Below are 24,411 nucleotides of genomic sequence, written 5' to 3' on the forward strand. Positions count from 1 at the left end.
CTCTAGTATATTATAATAAATATTATCTCATGTCATCATCATCACAAATTATTAGATTGTTGTAAATTTTATCTCTGTTTTCCAGAACCAAGAAACTGATTGAGAGGTACCAGTTGAGCATCCTTTATCCAAAATACTTGGGACCACAAGTGTTTTGTATTCCATTTTTTTTTCAGATTTTGGAATGTTTGCATATACCTAATGAGATAGTATGGGGGTGAAATCCATGTATAAACACAAAACTCATTAATGCTTCATATACGCCTCATATACATAGCCTGAAGGTAATTATGAGCAATATTTAATGAAATTTTGTGCATAAAACAAAGTTTCACAATATGAAAATATGCAGTTCCATATTGGTGCTCAAAACTTTTGAATTTGGAATATATCAGGTTTTTAAATGTTTGAATTAGGGATGCTCAACCTGTAGTAACTTGCCCAAGGTCACAGAGCTTAAGGACAGAGCCAGGCCCAGAACCCAAGCAGTCTGATTTCAAAGTGCATGCTGGTCAGAATTCATACCCCCTGGCAAGACCTATCAATCCATCTTCAGGAACCACAGAGCCTAGCATTCCTATGTGGTCGTAATCCTGGGATTCCAGTTCAGGGTTCCCAGTACCACCTTCCCTCCCCAGTCTGGGCAGCACAATATACTCTGGATTTGTTCTTCTTTCCCTTTACTCTGCCAGGGTGATCCATTTCTACTTGAGTTGAACTGATAGGTCGCTCTGTGCTAATGTTCCCTCACTGGTCACAACATTCATCAACCCACGCTAACTATACATGTCTCCAGAAGGCTCCATATACAGGGGCTCTAATCCTGAGAATAGTGGAGACCTATGGGGGAGACTACTAGTCAGATTTGGAGCTTCGGCATCCCATGAGCCCCTGCTTGCTTTGTCTGGATCAGCATTCTCAACCCACCTTGCACATGAACTTTGCTTAGGAAGTTGTATTATTATTATTTTTAATATAAAAGACTCATTCTCAGGTCTCACCCTTGATCAAATAAATCAGAAGTGACCCTAGTATGGTATTTTATTAAATCTCTCTAGGATATTCTGATGTGAGATAAAGTTGACTATTCCTTTCTTAAATACCAGACCAGTTAGACAGAACACATTTTCTAAATTTTGGTTTATGCATATCCCACTGAGGCTGATGAAAAATGACAAATGTGCTTTCTCAGAGGAGGAAGAGGCTTAAGAATCATGAATCTGACTCTGATTACTATGTACTCTTAAGCCAAAATCAACTTCCTTGGGATTTGGTTTTCTCATCCAGTAATAAGGGATTAATACTGACTTACTTCAAAGATAGGTAATGAGAAATGACTGATTCTGATGGTCATGGAGTATTGCTTAAGCAAAGTTAAAATGCCGCTATGACAAATAACAGTGTTTGAGTAATTTCCCTCTTAAATGTTGCCAAGAATGCCCTAATATTTATAAATAGAAAGCTCCCACCCTCCCGCAAAGCCACTACTGTCTTGTTGACTAACTGTTCCCTGGAAACAGGTGTGCCCCAACTTAAAAGAGAAGAGGGACCTATAATGACAGAAAGAACTGAATAAAGCACTTCCATCATACAAAGTGGAAGCAAGAACTGACCTGTTCATAGCTCATTAACTTGTTACCCTTGCGGAGAAAAAAAAAAAAAAGAAAATCCAAAATGAAGATATAACTCCAAAATGATAAAGTTAATCAGTGGGGAAATGTGATATAATTTCTGAAACTCTTACAGTAACTCATGTTTTATTTGAAAGGTTTTACGCCTATGAAGCTAGAAATAGCTATAAGAGAAAGAGACTTTTATTTCTCGCCAAGTCATCAGGTTGACTTGGGGGTACAATCGGGACTTCCTAGTGTGCTATCCTCTAAAGGCAAGACTTGCCTTCAAGCCTGAAGCAAGCCCTTTATTCTAGTGTCACTTTAAATGCAAGGGTGCAGAACTCTCCTTGTGTTGAGCAGCCTTGTGCCTGGTTGGAACTCCTGGTGCTTAGCCATCTGCCCACAGTGAGAGATCACCCCTACTGGTGGCAGGTGGCTCTTGAGGGTCAGTTGGTATGAATTAAGAATCACTGAGGAAGTTTTATAAAGTGGCAGATCCCCTGCTGCACCTCCATAGATTCTGACTCAGTTTTGAATTCAGCTCAGGAATCTGCATCCTTCAAAAATGCTGGTGTGATTCTGACTCAGGTGGCTGGAGGGGCCTGTGATTAGACACTATAACTCTCAGGCTCCTGGGAAGATTCCAGCCAGGGGCCCTTGGGGCCAGCTCAGACTAGGGCTCCTCTCCACTGATCCAGCAGCTCAGATCCAGCTAGGACTCTGAGCAATGTGAGGACCTTAGCTTCTCTGCCTGTGTTACCTGCAGGAAGTCACTCTCTCCTGTGCCTCCAGCCTTAACTACTGCAAGGGCTCCTGAGAATGTGTCCCTGAGGGCAGGTATTCATTATGCCATTAGCATCCCCAGATCTCATTTTCCTATCAGGACAGCCTGGCATTTCCTGATGCCTGCCAAGGCAGCTTCTGAGTCATACAACTGGGAATATCCTGTGTTACACTCTCATGCATCTAACACCACACTGCTCATGGGCCAGCTGGCTTCATTCTTAAAAAAACAAACCCAGTTTGATGCTGGGATAGATGAATGTGCCCTATGAGTTAGGGTCTCTACCTCAGGAGGTGAGGAGTGAGACCCCTGGGAACAGGACATCCCCCAGACAATCCTGTGTTCTGGACAAATAAAAGGATCCTACTGAGATGCTTTTAGTAATATAATATTCTAAATGAATGAATTGGAATGAATTATCCTCAAAGATGAGAGACGCATGCTGTGTGCAATACCTGATGAGACTGAATGGCTAAAGGGGAGATGGTGAATGAAGGATGACCATGATCACTTGACCCAAAGCAGATCCCTGTGCTAACCTGGAATAATTTCCATCAAATGTGCCCCTTATCCCCACCTTCAGGAAAGGCAAAACCAGTCTCTCCACTAATGTTCTATTCATTTTTCCACTCACTTGACAAATATTTATTGAGCACCTGCTTTGTGGATAGAATAACATATTTCAAAATATAACTTCAATCAACCAGGAATTGAGAGCCTACTTGCTTCTGACAACATATCTTTTTTTTTCCTTTTTCAAGTTATTGGAAATAGTAGGCAAGACATTAAGACCTCTGAGAAGGACTTTCAGGTAGTGATTAGATTTGGGGCATTGGAGCAAAGAAGTTCTATAAAGCAATCTCATGAGCAGCAGATGGAGTCTCGAGAGTATTATTCTTTACCTATTTTCAGGAGGCAATAGGAGCCCAAGAATGACTTGAGGCTCCATTCCGGCTATCTGTGTTTTATAATGTTCGTGTGAAGGGAAGGAAGGCTCAGTCAGTAAAACTAATGCTACTTAGTACAAATGTAAGCATATCCTTTCATGTGAGCCTGCAAAGAAGATTGGCATAGGTTTTAAATCATGGTTATATAAAACCATGAAGAAGCCTCTACTGACCCTATAGAATTGAGGTCCCAGCATTTCTGCAAAAGTAGAACAGCTCTACTTAAACCCCAACTTGCTGAGCTGGCAATTATCTAAGAACCCTATTCTGAGACCATCCCCCAGCCCAGGGACACTATGGTGATCAGAGTTTATTTGGAAAACTGATCATTAACAGACCCCTGGAAACAACTTCCACCAGCCCCCCAAAATATGTTCCCATTTGCCTTTGAGCCTTCGCATACAGCCCATTCCTCAAAGCTTCTCCTGACTAACAAGGAAGTCAGTGGCCTCATTTTCAGCAAGGAAAAACAACACAGCTGTTTTCAAGGTCAATATCTCTATGTCCATTCACTCTGCTACTCAGTCCATATGATGCACTTCATACCAGCTTCTGTGGAGGGCACTGAGGTACTAACATAAAATAAGGCACCTTGTTTACCAGGGAGTTTAGAGGCTAATGAAGGAGACAGATAAGAAACTGAAGAACTGTGTGGTCAGTATTATAACTGGGGGTTTCTGATATTTTATTACACAGTATTAAGGAAGTGAGAAATGGGCCTGCCCAAAGTTCTAAAGAATATGGGAGTACCTGGTTGAAGCAGATATTATGGGTCTGATGGAAATAGTAGGCAAGATATTAAGACCGCTGGGAAGGGAAGGAAGGCTCCATAAAACTAATGCTACTTAGTACAAATATAAGCATATCCTTTATTGTGACTTGCAAAGAAGATTGACATAGGCTTTAAATCATGGTTATATAAAACCATGAGGCTGGCTCATGGGACCCATCCTCTTTCTCTTTGCTCTCTTTATATACTTAAATTATCCATATGGATAATATGGCAAATCAGAGTTGGGAGTGTTTTCTGTAGCCACGAAAGAAATAGCTGCAGAGAGAGTAAGACACGTGTCTTGGCCTCGTGACAATCATGTACCAACATACTGGGACAGCCATTCTGGATGTGAATATAATAACACTTCAAGATAGTGGACTATGCACAAGAGCTTACCTATCCTAAATATGTGAGAAAAAGAATAAATCTCTATTGCATAGAAGGTGGGAAAGGTTACTATTGGTAGACAGAAATTTGGGGAAATTTCTAGAAAATAGCAAACCGATATGGTTGGATTGAACCAATAAAAACCATAATATAAAACATATTCCAGAGAGAACAAATAAAGCAGTGAGAGCTATTTTTTCCAACAAAGCCCTGAAGAATTTAGATCTAGAATCACAGGGAGAAGGAGTCAAGGTCATTCATAAAAAGACTCCAGAATGCTGTTTTCCTTCTCTTTCCACCCCACTCTAAGCTCTGCATAAGAGGGTGGTATAGCAAAGTAGTTCACCCACAAAAAAACGAGGCCTTCCTGATCTGGGCATTTTGGACAGTTTTAAGTTTGCTTGCGGCTCCTCTTATGCCTACAAGAACCACCCTGCCATTCATGATGGTAAGTCTGGTGGAAAACCAGTCCTCCATCACTGACAAGGAAATGCCACCAGTTACCTCTGCTAGTCAACCCAACCTGCATTTATAAATATGACTGTGTCAACCCAAAGTCCCTGGTTACCCAAAGAAAGCCAAGAACATTAGAGAGAAGGATCCAGAAGGATGAAAGGACAATGGAGCTCAAAGGAAATCGAATTGAAATGGGACAAAGAGATGGAATCTTGAAAAAGTACTATTTTTAGGGAATTTTGAGAGAAGGCTGTATCTATAAACATGAGGAGCAAAGGATAACTTTTTAAAAATAATCAGTAGGACAGGTGCCATGGCACACACTTGTAATTCCAGCTACTTGGGAAGCTGAGGCAGGAGGATTGCAAGTGTGTGGCCAGGCTGGGTAGCCTAGCAAGGCTCTGCCCCAACCCCAACCCTAGAATGGCAGCTCAGTGTGTGAAGCCCTGATTCAATCTCAGTACCAAAACACCAAAAACAAAAACAAACAAACAAACAAACAAAAAGACATATTGTAGAAAGGCAGAATAACTGAAATGAAATAATACAAAAATTACTTTGAGATCCAGAACACAAAATTGAGGATATCTTCTGAATATACATAGCAGGGGAGAAAGAAAACATGAGAGAAAAGATAAGAATACAGAAGAGATTGAATTATTTTGTTTATTTTCCAACTCTATCCATTTACCTGCAAATGCCATAATTTCATTCTCTTTTAATGCTAAGTAATATTCCATTGTGTATATATGCCACAGTTTACCATTCACCTATTGATGGGCATCTAGGTTGGTTACACAGTTTAGCTATTGTGAATTGAGCTGCTATAAACATTGAAGTGGCTGTGTTACTGTAGTATGCTGATTTTAAGCCCTTGGGTATAGACGGAGGAGTGGGATAGTTGAGTCAAATGGTGGTTCCATTCCCAAGTTTTCTGAAGAATCTCCATACTACTTTCCATAGTGGTTGCACCAATTTGCAGTCCCACCAGCAATATCTGAGTGTACCTTTCCCCCCACATCCTCACCAATACTTATTATTGCTTGTGTTCTTGATAACTGCCATTCTGACTGAATTGAGGACAACCCCCCCCAAAAAACAAAGGCTGAATGTTTTCTCTGATTAGTGGATGCTGATCCATAACGGAGGGGATCATGGGAAGAATGAAGGAACTTTGAATTGGACATAAGGGAGTGGGCTTGGGGCAGGAAAGATGGTGGGATGAGATGGACATCTTTACCCTAGGTACATATATGATTGCACGAATGGTGCGATTCTACATTGTGAACAACCAGAGAATTGAATTATTGAAATGTTGTGCTTATTTGTGTATGATGAATTGAAATACATTCTGCTGTCATGTATAACTAAGTAGAACAAGTAAAAAATGGGGGGAAAGAAGAACACAGAAGAGAGATTCAAGAGATCTAACAGCTCCTAGAACTAAGAGATTAATCTCTCATCCATAGTAAGTGTTACTGGGGGAGAAAATGAAGAATGTAGAGAAGATGAACATTTCATAATATAACAGAAGAATGGCTTCCTGAGATGAATAAACCTTGAGTCTGATGATTTAAAAATCCCTAAAAGAAATAACACAGATAAAGAAAGAAAAAAGGAAGGAGCGGGGAGGGAGGGAAGAAAAAAGAAGGAAAGATGGAAGGAAGGGAGGAAGGAAAGCAAAGCAAGCTATCTGGATACTTTCTGGTGAAATTCACAATCTCCAAGTACAATTAGAAAATCCTAAAAATTCCCAGAGGAGGGGAAAGCTACTATAAAGGAATCAAAATACAATAATGGCAGCAGGCTTCACATCTACTTTTCAGGTTGCTGGAAGATAGTGGAACAAAGTCCATAAAATTGTGAAAGATTATTTTGCATCTTTTTCATATGTGGGCAAATTAAAAATCTATAAGGACATAGCCCTTCTGTGGTTTTGAAAAAAATCATAAACATATTCTAGCAAAATTGAAAATGAATCCAAGAAAGGGGTAGACAATGGAATAAATTAGTCCATTTATAATGGGAAGAAATCCCAGAGGAGCAGCCTATATTCAGTCCAAGTCGGAATAATAACAGGGCTTGGTGAAGAATGTCCTTAACAAGATTTGACCAAGAAGTTTGAATTTTCGATTTAATTTCAGAGTTCTTTTTTCCCTCTATTAAAATAAAGCTAAATATAAAGTTTTTTAACTTTAAAATATGAGTAATGATTTTCTTTAGACATTAGAATGTTAGTAGTGATATTTTTTCTTTATATTCTTCTGTATTTTCTCAATACCCTATTATAAACATATATTAATTCTATACTTGATGCTTAAACTGACCTCTCTGAAGGTCAGTTTATCATGATGAAACTGAATAATTAATCATCAAAAAGTAACCAATGATATATCATGTATGTACTATCAAAAAGTTACCGATGATATGTCATGTACGTACTAAAGATTTTAATTTTCTCAGGGTCCATCAGAGAAGATAATTAGTAAAGTAAATATACATGAAGGTTAATGAGGGTCTAAGTATTTAAGCAATTGATGAAATATATAAAACACAGGTGCCTGAAACAGACAAAGCCTCTGGTAAAACAGAGGGTCCACAGACCCAATGAGCATTTCTGTATTTTGAGTCCTAGCTCACTTGGGGAAATAATGGCTTCTCTGTTGTATGGTTCATTGTTTCTTCTTCTTCTTTTTCCTCCTCCTCCTCCTCCTCTTCTTTTTCTTCTTCTACTGAGGATCGCGCTCAGGGATTTTTTTTTTGAGGGGGGTGCTGGGGATTGCTCTATCACTGCGCTACATCTCCAGCCCTTTTTATTTTTGTGACAGTTCTCACTAAATTGAATTGCTGAAGCTGGCCTAGAACTTGTGATCCTTCTGCCTCTGCCTCCCCAACTGCTGGGATTACAAGCATGCTCCACTGTGCCTGGCTGGTTTATTGTTACTTCATAAAGTGGCTTGTGGTTCATGTCTTTATGGGCTATCCTCTTTGCAGTTTACTCTTTTGATATAATTTTAAACTCTGTTTTAAAACCTTTTGTTTTCTTCCCCAAGAGTATTTTTTATTATCCATGATCTTCTCTGGTCTTCACAAAAGAGTTAACTAAGCCTTAGCAACTGAAAATATAAGCCTATACTCATTAAGAAATAATTTTTTAAAAAGTTGACTCCTAATGTCTTAATGTCAGATTAATTTTAAATTTTTAGAAATTTAATTTAGTTAGAAACCAGCAATTCCTGCTTCAAAGAAACAGTTATCTGAATCTCAAATCATCAAGCTTTATTTCAGAGTTCTTTTTCTTCTATTAAATAAGTCAAATTAAACGTAATATTAAGGGTTGGGGCTGTAGCTTAGAGGTAGAGCGCTTGCATCACACGTATGAGGAACTGGGTTCATTCCTCAGCACCACATAAAAATAAATGAATAAATTTTAAAAAATGTATTGCTAAAATAGTGGTTTTCTTTAGGAAGTAAAATAAGAGTGATATTTCTTTTCTTTTCTTTTTCTTTCAGAACTAGACTAAACCCAGGATCTCAAACATACTAGGCAAGTGCTCCACCACTGAGCTACATCCCCCTGTTTCTTCTCTGTTTTTCCTTATTATCCAAATGTTCTACCACAATTGTGTAGTGTTTCTACACTTCAATTACTTAAAATAACCATTAATTGAAGACCAACATAAGGCTACTTGAGATTAACACTAGGATTAGAAAATTTCCCAGGTGCAATGGCTTTATTTCCATAGGCAGGATGGCCAGCCCAGGGGTCACCTAGAGACCATCCTGCCTATGGTGTCAGTAGGTGATTCAGAACACAGTCCCCTTCCCCTTCATCACCAAGATTATCTGCCCATTGCCTTAGATCTGAATCTCTGTGTTGTGGAACTCTGGATAAATCATGCCCACTCATATAAACCTAAGACAGTCCCAATCATTTTAGGACCATTGACAGGGATCTTACCAAGTGAAGAGCTTATATAAGAGAAAGAGGAACAATAAGTTTATTTTAAACTCCCTTAAAATGTTCCTGTTTAAAAACTGTAGACTGGAAGTCACCAGGGGCTAGTTGGGGGAAAGGAGGTAGTTTAATGGGTGTAGAGCTTCAGCTTGGCAAGATGGAAATTTCTGGAGAGGCCTGGTGGCAAATGGTTGTGCAAGAATGTGAACACACTTCATGTCACTTAAACACACTTCATATGGTAAATTCTTTATGTATGTTTGACCACAATAGAAAAAGTTTCCTGTTCATCTTAAATCCAGGCATGATATTATGTGACTTCAGCGGGATCTACTTTTAGTCAACTTGTAGCCAAGTTTTGTGCCTTAAAAAGTAATCCTCCTGACAGGATGCTGATGCAGCAGTTAGCAGCCTCCTGGTCATTTCTTGGCATTAATTTGTAGACTGTTTTGAGGATCAGAGGAGGGAGTCCTTTTTGTAATAGCAGTGGATTGGAAATTTAAAGTTGGAAGATAACCAACATTTTTGGAAATGAGCACAACAGACCTTAATGATAGTTTCTTCTACAAAAATGGAATCTGGACCAGAGACTATATCTTTCTTAAACGTCTTCACTTTTGAAACATCTGAGAAAACACCAGAAAAACATAATTTAATAAAAATAGAACTAATATCTCCTTGAATTTTTGTTCAAGTTCTCTAAAAAGAAAATCCCTAAGAGAGGGCATGATTTGCTTTGACCACCCTAGGCAGTTGGACTTTTAAGAGCTCAAGGTTCACCAACATTCCAGGACATTCTTTCTAGAACATTCTGGGGGGAACAAGGCCTCAGGACACAGAAATCAACTTCCATTTCCAAACATCCACAACTGCCAGCAGCATTGGTCTTCAAAGTGGAAAGTATACTTTATGCTCACTCACAGAGCTGAGATAACTGAGTCTGTCCTCCACTGTTTTAAAATATTTAAGTAATTGGTGAGTTGAACAATGCATTGCTGATTCAATTTCCTTCAGGCATAGGAACTCAGGGACAGTATTCATCTGCAAGCTGCTGTGGAGAGTTACCATCAACGTCAATGTCTAACCTTGCACTTCACCAGAATGATTAACAAACATTTTTGTCAGCTACACAGGATTTGTCCCCTGCTATGCACTGTAGATATACATTATACCTACCTAACTTCTTGCATGGATCACTTACAATACTTTTCTTAAGAATGACATGTTCTGGGCTGGGGTTGTGGCTCAGTGGTAGAGAGCTTGCCTAGCATGTATGAGGCACTGGGTTTGATTCACAGCACCTCATATAAATATATAAAATAAAGGTCCATCAACAACTAAAAAACACTATTAAAAAAAAGAATGGCATGTTCTGGGTAAGAACATTCTTACAGTTGCCAAACATATATTGAAAGCCAGAGTTCAAAGACTTTAGATATAATCAAATGATATAAAGGCTTAGAACTAAAACTTCACTGAACATAATTTAGTCTTTCATTAGTGTCTTGATTCAAAGATTTTTCAGAATGGTTTGATGTCCCAGGGGTTTCATTATGAGTATTAATTGTAATTACATAATCAGTATAGTATAGTTTGATAGAAAATGTTATGAAAGCATGAATTATTCAGTTGATTTGGGTTTTATATGAATATGACTTTACTGAGTAATAGATCATATATTTAAAACTATGACAGCACACAGCTTCACCTACATACTCGCCTGGCTAAAGGTTAAAAAGCCACTTGTGGTATTGGGGGCAAACGAAAATTCACAGTTTTTAAATGTAAACGGTTAGAACTTGAGCTGGGGCTGTAGTTCAGTGTAGAGCACTTGCTTAGTATGCATGAGGCACTGGGTTCCATCCTCAGCACCACATAAAAAAACTAAATAACAAAATACAGGTGTTGTGTCCGTCGACAATTAAAAATATTTAAAAAAACAGAACTTGTATAGGAGCAAACTGGAGAAAAAGAAAACAATTGGCATCTATTCAGGCTTTAAGCATAATCTGTCTAAAGCAAAAGCAATAGTTTTTAAAAATATAATAACACTATATAACACTTACATTTTTCTGACCTTTCTCTTGTTTCCTGTTGTCTATCAGATCAAATCCAACTTACACTGATAAATTCCAGATTGTTCGTGGACCTACTTTACAGAATACAACTTTTTCCCCCTTCACCTAACCATTCTCTTGACTCCAGATGGGCGGGTTTCCCATTTCTGTTACCGAAGATATTATTGATGGATTATCCTTTCACTGCTGTTGATTGTGCCAGATATTCTCCATTTTTTAAAGCCCAGGGCTCTTTTCCTCTTCAAAGTCATCTCAATGCCACATATGCTTAATCTATTAGGTGTCCAGCATGACAACTATGACAACCAAAAAAGGTTTTAACCAGGATAGAAAACCAGGCCTTTAGCTGCATAGCTGCCCAGCCTACCTAACTGGACTATAACCTTTTCAAAGATTGACTAGTCCTGTTATCCTTGCAGTGTCCCACTTTGCTGGAACATCTTGGATGTAGCAGGACATGTGCTGATTATTAAGGGTCTAGTGATTGGACCAAGTCTGCTCAGTGTCTATGGTAAGCAAATGAGGGACAGCTGGAGGAAGTTTACCAGTCCGTGAACACAGGTGAGGGAGTTTCATAAGTGCCCAACTGCAGGACTCACTGGGCGGATTTAACAAGCATTGGATGACTAAATGAATGAACATCTTCTTAGAGGAAAGTGGGAAGATCATCAGAAAGGGGTAAAGTTTAAGCAAGCAAGAAGAGAGTCGGGGTATAGGTTTCCCTACAGCAGAAGAAACAGATGCCTCTTTGAGTGAGGACAAAAGGGTTGCATTTCTGAGGATTCCGAATGCTAGGTTTGACCAACTCATGGAGCTACAGGTCAGCAGAACAGCTGCCATGGAAGCAGCTTTGTTAAGAGGAAAAAGACTTTGCAGAGTGAGCTAAATCTTGCCTGGCCAAGGGAAATTCCTTGGCTTTACTATAAACCATTAGAGCAGAAAATATGCCCAGGAGCATTGGAAATGGGCCAAAAGAGAGTGTCAAGGAGACAGTAGGGTCTAATGACAGAACACTAGGCAGCAGATTAGACAGGGTAGGTGTGAGAGAGGAGACTAAGATGGAGAAGCTAGGGGAGCAGTGACAGGGAGAGTGGCACAAGGACTGCCATCTACTCAGCACGTCCTGCAGGAAAGGTCCAGCAAGCAGGAAGCCATGAGTGAGATTTCACTAGGGTGTACAGTCAAGCCTCAGTGAAGCCAAATCTTCTCCTAGAACCAGCAACTGCATTTATATGCTCCAAATTTACAAATAGGATGTACTTCCAAAGCTCATTCATAAAAATTTGGTTGGTTCTGAATTTTTTAGAGATTATTTTAGATTAGATTAGGTAATTTGGTCAAAGCATAAAAACCTGTTTAATCTATATGTCCCTGGAGTTCAAGTCTCTATACATGTATTATACTTGGTTCTAGCTACCTCCTGGGTTCCAGTTACTCTGCTTGCCTAAGAAACTACCCCGAAACTTATGGGTTTAAAACAATAATTTTCATTTTGTTTATGAATCTGTATTTTGGGGCAAGGCTCTGCAGGGGGTGGTTCATCTCAGACCACCTGGCATCAGAGGGGGAAGGGAGAACCCATAGCTGGGGCTAGAATCACCTGAGTTGGCTTATTCTCATGTCTGGCCATGATGATGAGTGTGGGCCATGGGCATGGTTGGAGCTCTTTGCTGAAACACCTAATTCATGCCCTCCATATTGTCTGGACTTCTTTCCAACATGGGATCCCAGTACCAATGTCATGTGTGAGATAAACAAAGAGTAATCCAAGAGAAAAAGAAATTGTATCTTTTTATCATCAAATCTTGGAAAACATCTACACAATTTCCACTGTACTCTATCGGTTAGACTCAACATATGCCCATTTGGGTTCAAAGGGTGGGGAGACAGACAGCAGTTCTTGATGGAGACTGGCAAGGGTCTATAAGAACAGGTATGATTATTGTATGCCTATTTTTGAAGATTGCAATCTGCCACAGCACATGACAATATTTCCAGGGAAAGCACAATGTAGTCCAGCTTGAAAAGCAATACACCATAGTGAAGAAAGAGTCAGGACTTTGCAGCCAAATTTCCCAGAGATCCATTATGTGTTCCTATGACACTGGGTGATTGGCTTAAGCTCTCTTTTTTCTCATTTATAAAATTGGGATGGTGTGAGAAAACAGTTATTTTGAAAAGAGTTGAGAAGTCTATGTTGCTTCCTACACATCAACCATTATAACACGAGGGACACACCTTCTTCAACCCCTTTTCCCAGCCCCTGAGGAGATGGAGATGGCAGCACTACCAGATATAGAAAATGACTGATATCAGGTCACATTATCAACACTTGCCAACTACTATGCCAAGTAAGGTGACTCACGAATCCATGAGTTAGATACTAGTATTAACTGGGTAAGAAAACTGTGACTTAGGTAACTTGCCCGAAGAGTCACTAGCAAGTGGTAGAGACAGGATCTGGGTTTAGATCAGATTAACTTGATAGAAGGAATCTTAGTCCCTGGAGGACTGGGTGGATCAGAACCCTTGTCCCCAACCTGATTTGTGAATGAGTGAAAAATGAGTGTTGATATTAAGTCTTGGGGTCTTGGGGATATTATTAAAGCAGTGAGCCCTTTCTGACCGGGCTAATACAGGAAAGATCAGAGATATGATTGGACACCCATTTAAGGATTCCTTACAAAAAATAAAATGTTTTCCATTATTTGCATAAAACAGGGTATTGGTTCAAAGAAAATCATTCTGTAGGTCAGTCCCTACCGGTCTCATCTACCTCTTGGATGAGATGACAGCTAGCCTCTGGCCCGCTGGGAGTAGGGCTGGGAGTACTGACCTGGAATCCCTGACGCTGGTAGAAAGAGATGGCTCACAAATGAGGCCAGCTGTTCACTGGCTGAAAGGCCTCCTGTAAGGTTATACTCTGGTGTAGAATCTGTGGGTTTGTTTCTCTTCAGTTTTGATGTTTTTCCTCTTAGAAAGGAATCTCTTTTGACTACAGTGGCCCAACTGGCTGTAAAGGAGGGAAGCAAGGTTGCTGATGTCCACAGGTCTCTGAGCAGTTAGACTGTAAGTTCCACAATGGCAGGGGTCTTGCTTGTCTTGTTCGTCACCACACCCCAGGTGTCTAGTCTGATGCCTAACATATAGGTACTCAAAACTGATTGCGGCAAAGAATGAATATTTGAATCAAAGCTCAAGCAAACAGAAGTCAAAGTCCATAAAGCCATCAGGATTCTCTATGCCAGTGATAGATATCGCTCAAGGATCACATTGTGGAGGGACTCACAATGCCTGATATAATCTTAGACCCACTGAATACATGTTTGCAGATTGAGTGAGCCTGCTGCATCTGATCCATGATAAGACATGGGAAGGGACAGAATGGGATAACGTAGGTGGGATGGTGTTTTTATTATATCTCCAAAGATGTGGTAAATATGGTCACAAAATTGATCATGGCCTCAGTTGTATGATTCATATAAGAGTCTGTGGGAGTCCTGCTGAGCAGGCAGCCCAAGAACACAACACTGTTCTCAACATTTGCCTCTAATAAATGGGTTTAAATTCACAAAAGTAAAGAAAATCCAGAATCAACATTTTAAAAAAATTATCTTTTCATAAAGGCAATATGCAGGGTTTAATTTTCCTGAATCACTGGGACAGAATTCAGAAACTGTGGACAAGGCACATACTAAGAGAGGCAACAGCTGGAATATTTTCCAGACTAGAAAGTTCTTTCCTGAAATTTAAATATAGGACTTCATTGTGATCTGATTGAATTCTATTTTATATTAACATAAACTAAAATTTAAAGTGATGCTATGTCTTTAACTAAAGGCATTTATAGATATATATTCTAAAAAAAAAAAAAACCCTAAATTTAACCACAGAGATAAAAAGAACAGACTGTTTTTAGTTAGGAGAATGTGGCTCCAGTGAATTTAAATATTTATCATATAATTTTATATCAAAATCTTAATGAGCGCTCACTTACGGCATCACTTCTGAAACAATAAAAAAATACTATATTTTGGAATGCTATTTCTAGTTGGATTTTCATCACATGGCATCATTTAAATAAAAGCTGATTTCATGAAAAGTAATGACACATTCCTTTCTGAACTTAAAATTTCAAACATCTATGATCAAGAAGCAAAATACAGCCTGCAGTCAGATATTTTAGACTTTTTCCAAGTTTCTTTCTCACGTTGCCACAGATCCAAAGTCTCCAAATCAGGTGTTCTGTTCTAATCCAAAGAATAAGAAATGTTCGAGAAAATCCTCTTTCGTAATTCCTCTGAGGACGTGCAAAGAAAAATTACTAAGCTTCCATTTCAAATGCAAGGAATTTGGATTGAGTTTAAGCAACAGCTTGTACAAAATGTCATAGCTCCTATTCTCTTACGCTGAGATGGTGGATGCTGATGTAATAGAAAGGATGGCTTGGGACCCTCTAAAGGCAGGGTGGTGACAGCAGCCAACCAACCACAAAGCTACCCAATTGCTTGGAGAGGAAAATCCAGCTACGTTTTCTGCACATCCAAAGTGAATTGGGGAATGAGCCCATCACTTACACAAGTCACACTAAACAATATTAACCTTTCCTGTATCTATCTTAAATGTCCCGTAAGTCCAAATAATGTTCTGTGTTCAGAGTACTTGGGAAGTGTCTCTATTTCCCATTTCATTTTGAATGTGTCCCATCCTGGAGCCTTCAGGCAGATAAATCTTAAGTAAGTGCAAGTAATATTAACAATTTGTCAATGCACACACACACATGTGCTTTCCATTAAGTGGAAAGTCACATATGGTCTTTAATGCTCACTTCAAATGTCATGAGCACACAAAGTCCCTTCTTCTCTACGATCTCATTTAGCATTCAGCGGGGTCGGGGATATGGCTCAGTGGTAGAGCACTTGCCTAGTGTATGCCAGATCCTGGGATAAATATCCCCTTGTAAATAGCTATAGTCTTCTATGGCCCAAGGTTTGAACACTGAGTTTTCCTCTTAACTTCAATCTAACCAGGTAAGAGTTTCTCAATGCAGGTAACATAAGACTGCTTATGGATCTCAAGGAGGAAAATAAAGGAAAGATACAGATTAGTAGCCATGTGAACATGTCATGCAGAATTTAGAAAATATGATGAAATTCATACATTCAGAGAATAAAATCAGATGTAGTGAAACTGAATGTGAAAATGAGGTTATGGATATTGTCCAATGAGGTTCTGTGACCTTTTGGCATCACTAGCTAACATATCACTTAACGTAGGTGTGAACAGATTTCAAGAGGGCCCAATGAACTTTGATGGGAAAAATATTAGATCTTTATTTTTACAACCTCAAACTGAAATTTAGTATTTCCTTCAATTAAAATGTAGGCCACACACCATGGCACCTGAGATATTTTTGCAAAAAAAGTCAAGATATTTTCACATCCTATTACAGTTGTCATAGATATACTGACTCAATTAAAAGTGTCATTTTACTCTCACCACTATGTCAAAATCATGGTGGTTAGTATATCTGCTGCTAGTTTGTATTATTTAATAATGGACTATTAACAAAAAACATATCACAAGTTTTAAAAATTTGGTGACAATATTTTAATAAATGTGGTTTCCTTTGTAACCCTGCATGCTTTCCTTTATGTATTTAAAAACATCATTCTAAAAAGTCTGTAAGTTTCCGCAGGCTACCAAAGAGGTCCATGGCACCAAAAAGGTTAAGAATCCCTGAAACCATACACAAAGCATTTAATAATGCAACAGCCAGGTTTCTAGAGTAAATCATTCCTTGCCAGCATCTTTTGTAACTGAAACAAACTTGACCTTGAAATCAACACAGTCTCATTGCTGTAAATAGACAATTCTGAGGTGTCATTTATATATTGCCATAAGAAAAGACTTACAGATTTCAGAGCATCTCTGCTTTCAGAGCATACGATATTTTCTTTCAAATTTGTCATTGACCTTTGCCATTAATGCTGAATCGTTCTCTTGTATTTTATACTGCTGAAATCCAGTCTATTTTATAAGGGTGTTAAATACAATCATCTTTGCCTTTACTTTAAAACAGAGAACCAAGGAAAAACTATCATGATACTACCATAATTTGAGTGAAATAAGTATCAAAGCATTCTCCATCAAAGACAGTGCTTCTAAATGTCAGTGCTAACTGGTCCTATCCACGATCAATTGAAATCCTGCTTATCAATTAACATATTGCTAGAGGTATTAAGAATACAGACTCTGGGTTATTACAATTAAATAATGAGATGATGTCTCAGTAGATGTGCCTTGAATGTAAGCATGTTAGATTTTTGGAAAATCTTCCATGGACACTCTGATTGAAGATAGATTTATCAAATGCCAGCAAGTTAAATGAATTTCTATTCATTGAAAGCTATTGAGAAATCATTGTGATAAGTGATAATTATTCACTTATCACTGTAGCTAAGTACTATTCAAAATTCTCACCTATAGGAGTAAAATAAATAACTTAGAATTCTGAAACTAATGAAGAACATAAAAAATAAAAAGAATGTATTGAATTGAGATATAATTCACATGTAATGATAATTCTCACAAAACCTTCATATAGAGAGTCATACCAGTTTTTTCTATCCCTTAAAATTCTAGCCGTTACTATATGTGGTTCTCTGAAATTTGCTTTTTTTTCTGTTATATTTGCAAGATTCAGAAACCTAGTTATAAATTTAGGTTTTCATTACCTTCAGTACCATATGTTTTATTCAAATTATAAGCTACAAAATATTCCAAGTTGTGTGCAATAAAAGGAAACCTAAAATCACTGAAGTTGGAAATGAAATGAACTAGCAACAATGCAAATAAAACAATTTGTAGTAGAGTGTGTTATATGGATAGAGAGATAAAAATCCTTATTAACTACAGTTACAAAATTATTCATTCGAGATCTGAAACAAATTTTCAAAATTTATTTATATCTGAGTTTAAGTAGACCTTGTATCAATGATACATTTAGTTTTAGGGCCATCATTTTATTCTCTAGGAAATCATTTCAACTAAAAAAACATAAAAACAGCTTTCATAACTCCCTAATTTAAAAAAAAAAAACAAAACTGTCCAATGCCATTCTCTTCACAGTTGAATTTCCAGGGGAAGACACTGAAAATGTGCTCTTTGCCTTAACAATCCAAAAGCGACAGCATGCACACATGTAAAGGTTCCAGCCCAACTTCCTTGGCATATTTCAGATTATTTGTCTCTAAACAGGAAGCTGTTGACAGTTTTCCCTGGCATTTTCAGAATACCAAAGCCTTATTTACAAGAAAAATCCCAACTTTCAAAGAATAATATTCTTTCCCACTATTCCCATTGTTGCTAATTATGAATGTCGCAAATGAAGTAGAAACCAAATTCCCCACTGTTGTGTGCTGATTGAGAATCGGATTGCACTTGCAAAAAGCAAAAGTTAGTTACACATTGCACAGCAATGCTGGAGTTTTTAAACCCAAAACGATACTGAAGGGAGGAGGATTCCTGGAATTCAAGAAGTGTATTTGGCTCAAGCTGCAAAATCCATATCTCTACATAACGCTGTGAGCAAGTGTTGAGCAAGAAAGGCGATTATATTTTAACCGACTTCACAGAACATTAATCCAAATTTAACCAAATTCCAGAGGCTGCACGAAATTCATGACTGGAAACTGCCTCACATTCTTTGCCGGGCACAACAATAATTGCTCATGAACACAAACTTGTAAGAGGTAAAAGAGAAGGGAAAACCACAAGGAGCTATTAAAATATGGAACTATTGTACATAAAGCAAACTCATTACCTCACACAGAAAGAAGTGCAGGATTTAACAGTCCATGCTCCACAGCCCCCGGGAAGCAACAGCCACGGCAGCCGCAGCCTCGTCCAGCATCCACCAGATTCTTACAAGCCTTTGCCTGTGCGGACTCAGCCACAGACTCTGCCTCTAGCTGACGTCAAAGTCCCTGTCACATGGCCAGATGAAAGCCAAGAGAGCATTGGTTGTCGTAGCAACCACAGAATGGCTCTGAAATTATTTCAATAGGTCATCTGTCACTGTGGTGTGTGTGTGTGTGTGTGTGTGTACACAGCACACAATCATCATGGACAGCTCTTGACAACCTCAGCTCCCAAAGTTGTGACTCAGAAGTGCCTGCAACTTTCCTCTTTAAGGTTTCTGCGGCTTTTCTTTACAGTAACTTACAGGAAAATTCATGCTGCTCTGAAGTTCATTGGTCTCACTATCATTAGCATGAAGTTTGCATCTCTCTCTCTCTCTCTCTCTCTCTCTCTTTCTCTCTCTCTCTCTTTCTCTCTCTCTCTATATATATAATATATATGCATATATATATGCACTTCTTTCTGTGTGAGGTAATGAGTTTGCTTTATGTACAATAGTTAGATATTTTTATAGCTCCTTGTGGTTTTCCCTTCTCTTTGACCTCTTACAAATTTGTGTTCATGAGCAATTATTGTTGTGCCCTTTATATATACATCTTTCAGTTTATGAAAAATTCTGGAAATAGTTTTCTTAGTTGGTTGTAAGCAAATGAGAAAACCAGAAACACAAAGGGAATTGGAAGAAAAGATACTTTGAAAATGATGTAAGGGCTGGGGTTGTGGCTCAGTGGTAGAACGTTTGCCTAGCATGTGTGAGGCACTGGGTTTGATTCTCAGCACCGCATATAAATGAACAAACTAAAGGTCCAAATAAAATAACACCAACTTTGTTCTAAAAATAAATAAATAAAAATAAATTTTAAAAAATAAAATGATGTAAGAATTCACATTAATGAGACTGTGCTAGGGATGCAAAGAAAATAGTCAAATGATCCTGATGCCAAGCTGGATGTGGAAAGCAAGTAAGAGACATTCAGGATGTGTGCATTGTTTATTATCTACACAAAAATGATGACCCACAGAGTTTCAGAACAGTTCTACTTTAAAGGAACTTTGTGATTAAGCCAAAAACTTTGCTTTGGGGACATCCTGCCAGTACCAAGTTCTAAATCGTACAACCCACTCCTCTTCGCTGGATCTCAATACTAAATAAATGGTCTACTGTCCCTCAAACACCAAGGTCAATAAAAACCCAGAGCAGCAGAATAAAAGGACAGTCCCACCTGTTTGCTAACTTCTGCTTCATTTCCTTCAGGATCGCCTGGTTTGTTTTAACTCTGCACACATGCTTATGACCTAGTTAATGCTCCTTCTTAATTAACAGGAAGTCAATTAATCAAAATTAAATGAGACCCATAGGAAGATACTCTGAAAAAGACATTTAGAAAATGTCTATCCATTCAAAGGACAAAGGAGTTAATAAGCCAGGGAGGGGGGCGGGGGACACAGGACACAGAGATTCCTTTAAAAAACCCCCAAAGACACTTAAGTGCTTAGGGTTATCAGGACTTCTATTCTAGCTTCTCATATACCTATTTTTTAAAAGGAGTCACTCTGGGGTGCTAGAAAACAAATGGAAACTAAGCTGGCTGAGCAGACTGTGTTTATGTCACTCTAAAAGACTGAAATTTCTTCTGTGAAGTCAGAAATCACTTCTTGAATGATATCAAACTGCTTGACCATACAATCTTTCTATTTGTCTGCCATTCATCTTTCCTTTACTTTCATCCTAGCCCCAATTATGAGAAAAGAAAGATTTTTTTTATTCAAAAAATTGTTTTCCTGATGCTGCCAGCTGTAACACTGCAAAAGCAAAACCAAACAATAAAGACCTCTCCCCCTTTAATTCTGGATAAATGACATTTGGGAACTTACCTGTTGGTAGGAAGGCAATTGAATCCAATGTCTATCTAAGTTAGTTGAGATGTCTCAGAAGGAGCAGATTTCAGCAACAGCCATGATTCACAAATTTGAAATTTGCTCCGTTTATAGTTTTGGATTTCTATGCACATCATGTTAACAGGGGATGGGAAGAAGTTGGAGAAAGCAGAGATTTTCAGGGCCTCAAGTTTTCTTGAGCCTGATTTATCACTCTCTGGCTTCAAATGCATATGGCTTCCCAATCAACTCTTTTTATGTAGCTTTAGTATCCAAGAGAGTCAAAGTGCCATGCCACACTGTCCATAAGTGATGTCTTCTGAAACAAGAAGTTTTCATTTCTAAAAAATCCCTAAAATTAAGGACTTCAAATTGACTAATTTGAAAATGGGCAAAAATGAATACACTTTCATTTTGAATTTGCTCTCAAAGTGTACTTTGTTATATACTGAATTGTTAAAGTTATGAAAGTTGATCTAACCAATGAACTTGACTTCAGAATAAAAAATGGAGGCATGAAGAAGCCCTTTTGTCAATAGCAGGCTTCCAACCTGCCCTCATTAAGTTCCTTTTGCAAAGCATGCAGGCTTTGAGATTCTTCTTACAAATAAGGATGCTGCCAGTCACCTGCAGGACTCACACCATATGCACATCTCTTTGCAGGTCAGGTTTCCACCAATTTGCCAAAATTATTTGGCCAATTAATCCAAATGCTGTTAAAAGGATTATAGGAAATACATATGAGTGCTTCTCCAGTCACAGCTCATCACATCGAAGAAAACACATATCATTTTATTTTATGAATGTCAGCTCATTTCTTACGGTGAAAATGATTCATAAAATATAAATACCCATTCAAAAGTAGTTGTCTACTTTTTTTTTTCTTTTGGTAGCAGGGATTGAACTCAGGGGCACTTGACCACTGAGCAACATCTCCAGCCCTATTTTGTATTTCATTTAGAGACAGAGTATCACCAGGTTGCTTAGTGCCTCACCATTGCTGAGGCTGGCTTTGAACTCGCAATCCTTCTGCCTCAGCCTCCTGAGCAGCTGGGATTACAGGCTTATGCCACTACGTCCGGGTCTCTATGATTTTTTCACTTACTCTAAGAATTTCAGGGTTTCTCATTATTAATGAGTCTGCCCATTTTCCCAGAAATAACTGGTAAATACCACCAAATAAGTAGTCTGACTTGGATTCAAACACCTGAACTAACAGATGGTTTGGGCCAACGTTTCTAAGTAGACATGTTGCCATCTTCTCATCTTAGCATTAGTGGGAAGGCCATGGACCCACTGTTTGGAGCTACCTGGTTCAAATCACGTCTCCTTTATGGTGGGACATTGGGCAAGTTACAAAAGTATTCTGAGTTGTAGAGTCTGCACCCTAAGGTTGTTATGAGGATTATAAAGTTAATGTATAATAAAATTCTGACACCCTGCCACATTATAGTTAGCTCACTGTATATGTCATTTCTTGTTTATCTGACTCTGACATGTCTATGAAGACTTTCATGGAAAGATAAAATCTTACTCATCTCTATGACCCTTTGGTTAGCTATATAATAATGATATAATGAGTGCTCAATCAACACTGAGTGACTTGCCCATAGGGAAATAAATTCTAAACAATAGAAAGCCATGATTCCTTTTTTTCTCAACTGACAGGGAAGACAAAGGTTCTCCCAAACCCTAAAAAAGGAAAAGGAAGAAAAAAACCTTGAGTTATTACAAAATCATCTAGCACTGCATGGGTATAAATATATTTACCAAGTAAATCCAACGTATCCTTGTTAAAGCACAAATATTTATGATGAGAATATGGAAGTTATATGCTGTTGTATTTTATGATCATTGCTGTTGATTTCGAATAATCATTTACACTGACTAACATTAACTGAGTATTTACTATATGTGGAACTTTGTCCTAAGGGCTATACATATACTAAAACATTTACTATAATAACCCTTTAAGGCAGCTGCTCTTCTTTTCTACATTTCACAACTTGAGAAATTAAAACATGGAGAGATTAAGTAAAATTGCCTACCTAGAACATGGCAGGGCCAGGATTTATGTCACAAATTTTTTAGAAATAAGGAAAGGATAGGAAGGGCAGCAGAATAAAACAGACACTAGTATTGCTGTATGTATATACGTGGCCATATAACCAATGTGATTCTGCAACCTGTACACTTGCAAAAATGAGAATTCATACCCCATTTGATTCAAATGTATGTCAAGATCATTGTATTGTCATGAACAACTAATAAAAAAAAAAGAAATGTTATATTCCATATATTTTTTAAAAGAATTGAATTATGTCTTATGTTTATTTTATATCTAAGGGTATTTTATTTTTCATTTCTTATGCGGGGAAAAGGGCTAAAATTTCTGCCTCTGAGAATTGTAAAGATCTTAACCTACCTTTGGTCTAAGGAGTACTATGGCAAGGAAAACTCAGAAAGATTTTAAGCAAGGAGTTGGTCAAATTATTATCCAAATTATTGTAGTCACATACTGGCTTCTTAAGCTCATTAACAAGTTTATGGGTTTAACAAGTATGTTAAAGTATGCCCAAATTGTTGTAGTCCTAATGGAAGCAAATATTTAGATTGCAAAGGCTAGGGTGACTTCTGTTTCCCATTATGATGTACTAGCATGTATTCGAATTAACATTCTCACTGAGATAACAATAATAATAATAATAAAGTGGTCAGACAACAAAGATAACAATAATAAAGTGGTCAGACAACCTCAAAGAATAGCAAAGACAGCAATGATTTTAAGTGCCAAGATTTCCAATAAAAGGAAAACACAGTGAGTGTCTTAGTCTGTTTGGCTCCTATAACAAAATACTATTAACTGGGTGGTTTATAAACAACAGAAATCTATTTCTCACAGTTCTGGAGCTTAAGTCTAAGACAGAGGTTCCCTCAGCTTTGGTGTCTTGTGAGGGCCTCTTTCCTGGTTTATAGATGACACCTTCCAGTCATGGTCTAACATGGTGGAGGGGACAAGGCCTCTTTTAACAGGACACTAACTCCATGGTAAAGCTTCCACTTTCATAACTTAATCTGCTAAAGGTTCCGACCTCATAATAATACTACCTGGGGGTTCAACATATGACTCCTGGGGAAACACAAACATTTAGTCCATATCATTGAGGTAACTCCAACGTTCCCCACATTCTCCACATTCTCCACTGCTTATCCTTAAATTATTGGATGATTTTTTTCTTTCTTGTAATATTGGAGATTGAACCCAGGGCCTCATGCACGCTAGGTAAGTGCTCTATAATTGAGCTCCTTCTCAGTCCTTCTTTTTTTTTTTTTTCTTTTTCTTTTTCTTTTTTTGAGACAGGATCTGCCCAGGCTGATAACCTCAAATTTGTGATTTTTCCAACCTCAGCCTCTTGAGTAGCTAGAAGGAATTAAAAGCATGTGCCACCATGTGTGGCTTAATAGGTGATTGCTAAGTGGGATGGGGCTTCTTAGCATGCTCAGAAACTAAAGAGACAAAAAAGTATGAATCTTCAAAAGCATTCAGGACTTAAGGGATTGAAATCTTGATTGAAAAAATAAAAAGATATCACAGAGAAGAGATTTCAGCAG

General features: G+C 38.1%; 1 protein-coding gene across 4 annotated transcripts in view; it reads right to left on the reverse strand.

Moving 5' to 3' along the window:
- The window catches only part of Ncald (neurocalcin delta), a 390,166-nt gene that overhangs the window by 69,236 nt on the left and 296,519 nt on the right, over window positions 1-24,411 (reverse strand). The window contains exon 1 of one of the 4 annotated variants that reach the window (XM_076835534.2): window positions 18,824-18,921. The exons of the other annotated variants lie outside the window; for them this stretch is intronic. The gene's annotated coding sequence lies outside the window, so the exon portion shown is untranslated. Of the gene's footprint in view, window positions 1-18,823; window positions 18,922-24,411 lie in introns of those variants that run through there. 4 annotated transcript variants of the gene reach the window in all.

The sequence above is a fragment of the Callospermophilus lateralis genome, chromosome 16 (assembly GCF_048772815.1).
Source record: "Callospermophilus lateralis isolate mCalLat2 chromosome 16, mCalLat2.hap1, whole genome shotgun sequence".
Classification (NCBI taxonomy): domain Eukaryota; kingdom Metazoa; phylum Chordata; class Mammalia; order Rodentia; family Sciuridae; genus Callospermophilus; species Callospermophilus lateralis.